Below are 7,724 nucleotides of genomic sequence, written 5' to 3' on the forward strand. Positions count from 1 at the left end.
TAGGCCACGAATCGTAGGCCCGCACGCAAGCATATGGACGAGAGTTGCAATATCACGCACATTGCAAGCCCATAGCGCGACGAAGCCCACAAGGGAGCAGCGTGCTCGGGGCTAGTAGCAACGAGGCTAAAGCGCTGGCTTGGTGCGCAAGCAGCCAACGAGCATATATTGGGCATGTTTGTACGTGCATGGACTTAATCGGCCGCTAGGAGTTAACGACTACTAGGCAGCCTAAGCTTCATATGCTAGATGTTTTATTATAAAAAAAATATTTTTTTCCAATTTTCCTCCAAAACACTAACTTAATCCATTTTGACCTTAAAAAAAAGACACGATATTTTTCTCTCTCTCCATAAATCGTGTTCACGCTATTGTGCGCACCCTACTAAGCTCCATGGTGTGTGGGAAAGGTCTAATGGTGGTGGTGGGAGAATAGGGAGGTTAAGCTTCTTTTGTTGGGCATCAAGTCTAGCGCTAACATTTGGAGCACGACGATGGTCCGAGCCCTTCAATCCAGCAACCAAATTTGCATCAAACAACCCATGTCAATAATTTGAAATTTATCCACCAACAACACTGCACAAAAGCAGGAGTGAAGAACTCCTTGATGCCTGAGCAGCAGCATTGGCACAGCAGGAAGTGGAGACCACAAGCTTGTCTGCAATAAATTAGCTAAGTTAGCCAAAACATAAATTACTATGCATCATAACTAATTTGCGACAGATACAAGTAAAGTCACTAACCCAATTCATGTTCTTCATAAATAAAAAAAAAACCCTAATTATTTTGATGCAAAATTAGAAAATTTGAGGAGGAATTTGAGGGGGGAAATATCATACCTGATTCGTGTGGGTACTAATCACAATTCGTGGCAGCAAATTGAAGTGGCGAAGTTATTTGCTCGTGCTTGAATCTTCCTACGCTCCTTGCTATGGAGTCTTGAGAGGAGAGAGAAAATGAATTGGATATTTGTCTCTTTTTTTTGGGTTTAATTAAGTCAGTGTTTTGAAGGGAAATTTATTTTTTTTACCCTTAATATTACCACGTGTCAATTACCGGTGGCCACGTAGCAGAGTCAACGCCTGAAAGTTTGGCTCAACTCCCATAATCCGGCCAAAAGTCTTAGTCAACGAAAAAATTTACGTTTAAGGTCCCAAATCACCACTTTGCTTATAAAAGGTCCTTTATCACAAAAATACTCTTATAAAAAGTCATTTATAACAAAAACTCCTAAAGGAAGTTGTGATTATATGACTGCATGAATTATACTTGCCGTGGCATCAACGTTTGATTTTAGGATATAAAATTTTAATTTTGTTTAATTCGTGTATTAAATATTAGTACTAATAACACAAGTATCGGGGTCAATGCATAGACTATAAAGGCTAAAAGTTAGAGTAATTTGTATTCTTCCATTAAGAAAAAAAAAAGTTAAGAGTTATTTAGCTTCGTAGGCTTATAATCCACAAAAGGTACATCTAGTAGAAATTATCCAGGTTTGTATTTTCCAATCTTAGGTGGACACCAACTTGGGAAAAAAATTTCAAGTCAACACTATTTTAAAACGGATTTTTCATGAAATACCCCCAAATTTTGGCAAAATTCACCAAATATAGTTATACAACTTACAAGCTAGCGTACCTCCTCCAAATTTCACCCTGCTTTGGGTGTCAACAACATCAAAAATGCGATCCCTCTGATCCTTGATCGCGAAAAGGTACAATATTCCAATTGGGTTGAACTATTTGAATGTCATGCTCATGCGTTTAATATTCTTAATCACATAGATCCAAACACTCCTAAACCTACAAACATATCTGAAGCTTTGTGGAAGCGCTTAGACTCGATTGTGAAACAATGGATTTATGGAACAATTTCTACTGATTTATTGCAAACAATATTATGTCGCGGTGATTCGGCCCAACAAATATGGAATAAGCTCAGGGAATTTTTCAAGTTAATAAAAACACTCGGGTTGTGTATCTTAAAAATAAATTTACTACCTTGTGTAGACACCTACTTTTGTCCCCATTCCCGAAAGGGAAGGTTCGATGATGAAAACGTAAATCACCACTTGACAACGCATCTCCTATAACATAACGAATCTCATTACCCCTTTTCATTTCACCCGAAACCTGCTATTTATAGAAACCTGCTATTTATGGAAACCTGCTAAAAATAGTAACTGCCGTAATGGGTAGTTGTTAAAAGTGGCAAGTCATAAAAGATAGAAACCTGTCAGAATTAGGTGTTGCAATCCAACATAAATCCTAAATGAGATAGAAATTGCGAGAGAATCCTATTCCTAATATGATTCGAAAGTAAGAGTCACGTATTAATTAAAATCCTAACGAGCCTAGAGTTCGTAACGGGCCCAGACGCATCCCGTCACAAGGTTAATACGCACTAAAGGACTCAATTAAATCTCAAATACTCCGGATTCTAGGAATCCGAATCTGACTAAGAAAAACAGCCCAGATCCTATTTTCAACGCCTGGCTCTGGGCGCCGAAATCTTCGGCGCCCAGGCCTGGGCGCTGAAAATACCTGGTACGTGTTTTTTCCTAATTCCTCGTGGATTAGAGTTCTGCAATTCTATCTTTCCACGAACTCTTTTCTATAAATAGGGCCTTAAGTTCGACGTGAAAAGGACACACAACACAAAATTATATTATGAGTATTGACTCTAAACCCCTAAGCCTAAGCCTCACGCAGCAAAACTGATCACGCGTTCTGTCGCAATCGATCCATAAATCGAACAGAACGTATCCCGTCCCATAATTTGAGATTCGTTAAATAAAAGGAGAAATAGCAAAGTCAAAGTGGTTAGTTTTCTGAGAACCGTGACGCACCTCTTAAGGGTGCGTCGTAATGTGTCCCTTTTCCATGGTTTAATTTCTTTCCTCGCCCTTTTATGAAATGTTAAACTAACTAAAATCTTATTGTTCGACCACGCTTAATAAATATGATATTTTTGGGAAATTGGATTATCATGCTAGGTCCCTTAAAACAATCTAAATCAGATAATCGCGTTCGATCTAGTACTATATGTTGCATATTGATAAAATCAACTCAGATTAGTTTAATAGTTAACGCATGTCCCTTCAATTATTTATGCTGAGCTAGTAAGGATATCCTGCCTCTGGAGTTATCGAAGAGCGAGTACTCCTCTCGGTAGTTACAGTCCCCCGAACCCTCAATCTCTACCCTGCGGGTGTACGTTGAGCGATCCCCACCACCAGGGATCACAAGGGAACCTACGGCCGTCGTGGTCAAACATAATTGCACTCCCTTTATGTCACGATAACCGGGTTTTGTCAGTTTTTCTCATTGTCGTTAAAAACTGAATGGCGACTCCTATATTACTAGTCAATTGGGTGTAAACTCACAGGAAATCCAATTACACTTGATTTGACAAAAAGAAGCGTCATACCCACGAGGGACGAGGTCACGCAATAGCCTCATGCTTTTTCGACCCCCTCACAGTGGCGACTCCACTGGGGATAGTGAAGGAAATACTCGTGCTTGTAGGTAATCAAAATAGCCGAAGGGTGAAACGATCCTACCCCGCGTTTATTTCCCCATCAAGTTGGGACGACCTGGAAATCAGCATATTAATGTGAACGGACAGAACCGCATAACGAATCTTGGCTCCCTTGGTGTTTCATCTTTGGAGTTGGGACTAAGGAAACCCATCGCCAACCGGGGGGTGCATACGCTTCGAATGTTGTCCACTCGGCACTTTCGCTAGTAGTACACCCGTCCCAAACCCAATCGCTCGCCCATTAGGTCCCTCTCGCCTGCATGCCCCCTTGGCTTGCACTTGCAGGTTGGCCTCTTGAGCGAAATTCGTCTGCTGAAGACACTACCTCGATCGGGGCATGTGTTGGATCTACGATAGAAGCGGTACCAAGCCAGGCGCAAATAACTACCCATAGAAGCCTATCATAAACTACATGACATATTATTATTGCCTCATGATGGAATGTTAGTTATGTGTAGCGAAATATATGATTGTGTGTGACAAACTATCCTAGAAAAACCAACGACCTTAAAAGTTTCCCAAACATTCATAAACCAATTTTCTAAAGAGTTATACCGAAACACGTGTTCCGCAAACCCGAACGATCGCCACAAAAATAAGCGACGCTCGGGATGGCCTGTAACGAATCCCACAAATGCTGCACAACGCGTAAAGGACGTTATTAGGCAAGCACGCAAAATCGAAGTCGCATAAACAAAAGTAGACGCAAACAGAAAACGAGAACCAGCCAGGGACGCATTTTCAACGCCCCTGGCTGGGCGCCAGAATTTCTCACGCCCTATGCTGGGCGGTGATGTTGTTGCTTGGCCTTCTGGTCAGGCGCAGCAGCCTCGGTGCCCGCGCAAAAGGAAAATCGTAGCACAAAAAAAAAACCGTTCGTAAAAAGAATTGCTACGAGGGCATGAGAAAAGCACTCGATTCTAAAAGCGACTCATAAAAAAGAATAACTCTTTGCATCGTTGTTAGGCCTCCTACGACGACAATGCTCGGCACCAAAACCGAACATGCTAATAATTATGAATGTCACACGGGAAAGTGTTTCGAAAATCCAAAGAATGACCAAAAGAAAGAACTAAAAAGTGTACCAACAAAAGAAAGAGTGAAAAACCAATAGAGAGAGTCGAAGTCTAGACTAAGTAATACTTGAAACTTTGGGACCTAAACTTTACCTTATCTTATGCATAGGACTGGTCTTGCCACTTGGTGCCGATCAGGAAATCAACGGTTAGTGCGCCTCGAAGATACATCGCCAACACCAGGTTTAGTGACTCCAAGCTCCGTCCGTCATCCCTCATTTCAAGGATCTCCGCTTCCCCAACCTCGATTCGCACCCTCAAACATGTCCATCGAAGAATTGCAAGAGCAGATGGCTCAAATGACCCAACTCATGGGCCAACTGAAAATGGAAAACGAAGCCTTAGCGGCTGCGCAAGCCAAAAACGACCTCGATAACGAGAAGAGGATTGAAAAAATGGTCCTACAGCAAACCATGGGGAGAAAGTACTTCTCCCTCGTTCCTGAACCTTTTCCTGGCAAACTACCAGAAAAGTTTAGTTCATCGGACTTACCAAAGTTTAAAGCCACGGATAATCCCCGTGATCATCTATTGAGCTTTGTGAATGCCATGAACTTGAAAGGCGTGGACAAGTCCATGTATTTACCTGCCTTTCCTTTGTCCTTGGAATCTGTTCCGCTCAAATGGTACTATCACCAGGACCCTAAGATCTTCCCCACTTGGGAAGACTTTGTCAATGTCTTCATCAAGCAATACTCGTCGAACATGGATTTTCAAGTCACCATGCGCGAGCTGGAAGTTCTCTTCCAAAAGAAAAATGAGGGTTTCACAACCTACTTTGCTAGATGGAGGGATCAGGCGGCCCAGCTAATCAATAGGCCTCCCGAAACAGAATTGGTCCAAAAATTCATTGACAACCTGGACCCGGCCTACAGACAGCACCTTAGGTACCTGGGACTTGACACTTTCAAAAGAGTTTATGATGTGGGAATAAAGATCGAGGATGATCTCGCAAAAACAATACAAAGTAAACCCGCATACAAAAGCAATACCTACAACAGGGGAAACACATCCCAAGCCCAAGAAGTCCATGCCGTAGAGGAGACTCCCGCCCGAAGAAGCCCTGGAAGATGGGTCCGAGACCGAAAGTTTGCCCCACTCGGGTCGACTTTGGTACAAGCCTTTGATAGACTAACCAATCAAGGAAAGTTGAGACCTATAGGCCCCACCCGTGACCCTCCTGTCAAGAACAAATATTGGGTCGAAGGTACTTACTGCAAATTCCATCAAGGAAATGGGCATGACACCGAAAACTGCTGGAATCTAAAACATACGATCCAGGACATGATAGAGGATGAAGTGATACCTCTCCCTAACGTTAGCAAACCCAACAACAACAAGAGCCCACTCGGCTCTTGTCACATATCTCTCGACCAACCAGAAAATGAGAACTTCGACCCTACGGTGTACATTACGCCCCAAGGTGCACCACCCGCTGTGGTCCCTATGGATCGAATCGAGAGAGAAGTGTGCGGTGTGTGGGATGATGATGCTGAAGATATTTACCTATCTCAAGTGTCGGGCCAGGACCTCTTTACTGAAACTTGGCCCGGGTATGCTCTCATTGACACCACCCCTCAGGAGCCCGAGGTCGACAACCTCCCCCGATCCGGAAGGATATACCAACCGGATATTCACCCACCTCCTATGGACGATATCCCAGTTAGGCAAACTCCTGAGAATGGACGGCACACCACCGTCGCTGAAGTCATTGAAAATCTTCTCTTGAAACAACTAAAAAGAACCAAAGCCGAAATTACCATCTGGGATCTCATGTGTACTTCAAAGGAACATCGCGAAAAGCTTATTCGCTCACTCGACCACACCTCAGTACCTACAGATATCACACCTGACTCACTGGTTAGCCATGTCACGAGAGATGCCGGAGAAAAGGCCATAATTTTCACTGACAAAGACTTGCCCAAAGAGGGGGGTGCTCACAACAAAGCCCTTTATCTAGTGGTTGGATGCAAAGGACAAAACATCCCCCTAGCGCTCGTAGATAACGGTTTGGCGGTCAATGTTTGCCCATTGCGAACCGCCCATTGCTTGGGGCTAGGAAATGATGACTTCCAAACCTCCACGCAAGGGGTACGAGCTTATGATAACTCCCGAAGGCCTGTGTTGGGAAATATCAACCTCACCATACAAACCGGGCCTGTGGCACGCACCACGGAGTTTCAAATAATTGACATCAAGCCCACTTTCAACCTCCCCTTGGGGCGACCTTGGCTCCATGACTTAGGAGGTGTGGCTTCTACCTTGCACCAAATGGTTAAACTCAACCATAACGGGGTAATACTAGAAATCCGCGCCCCTCCTCTCGACGTCAGTTGTACTATGGTTGGAACGGCCGAAACTGCAAACGACCTTTACGGGTTTCAAATGGAAGAAACAATCCAGTTCATCGAAGATTATGATCCAGCATTCCTAGACCCGCATGCATCCCGAGTCATCCCTAGAATGTTGTTAGCTCAAGGTTATTTCCCTGGAACCCCATTGGGCATAAGGAAGAAGCAATGCACATTCCATCCTTTACCCAACAAATCTACTCCCTTTGGCTTAGGCTATGAACCAACGGAGGAAGATATTGCTGACCGCCTGTCTAGGCTACGCCTTAACAAGGCCAAACAAACCACCCTCCTTCCCCCATATCAAAGAACCCTTAACGGGATGTTCGTTCGGGAAGGAGAAGGACACCCATGCTGTGATTTCCCTGAACCCTTCGTTCAGGATGGCTTGCTAAAACCAGGATTTGAAATCTTCCATGACTGCCACACCTTGGATGAGGCACCCCACCTCACCAAGACTAAAACAACTGAAATATTGGACGACCAGGCTCTATGGACATTGTTTAACGAATCGAGGCCTATGGAGGACGAGACTGTGACGACTACCCTAGCTTTACAAGATGAAGGTTTCGATCCAATCCGGTTAATCGCTCCTGCATCAACACTAGAAAAGATCGAGAACGGATGGGTGAAGACATATCAGTGGGTCAATGCAAAAGGAATAGAATTCAAGATGAGTACCGGTGAAGGACCAAAGTTTTACGAGACTAAACCCAAGGCTTGAGCCACATAGAGCACCATAGTAAAAAGCGCCT

This window comes from Spinacia oleracea, chromosome 4 (assembly GCF_020520425.1).
Source record: "Spinacia oleracea cultivar Varoflay chromosome 4, BTI_SOV_V1, whole genome shotgun sequence".
Classification (NCBI taxonomy): Eukaryota; Viridiplantae; Streptophyta; class Magnoliopsida; order Caryophyllales; family Amaranthaceae; genus Spinacia; species Spinacia oleracea.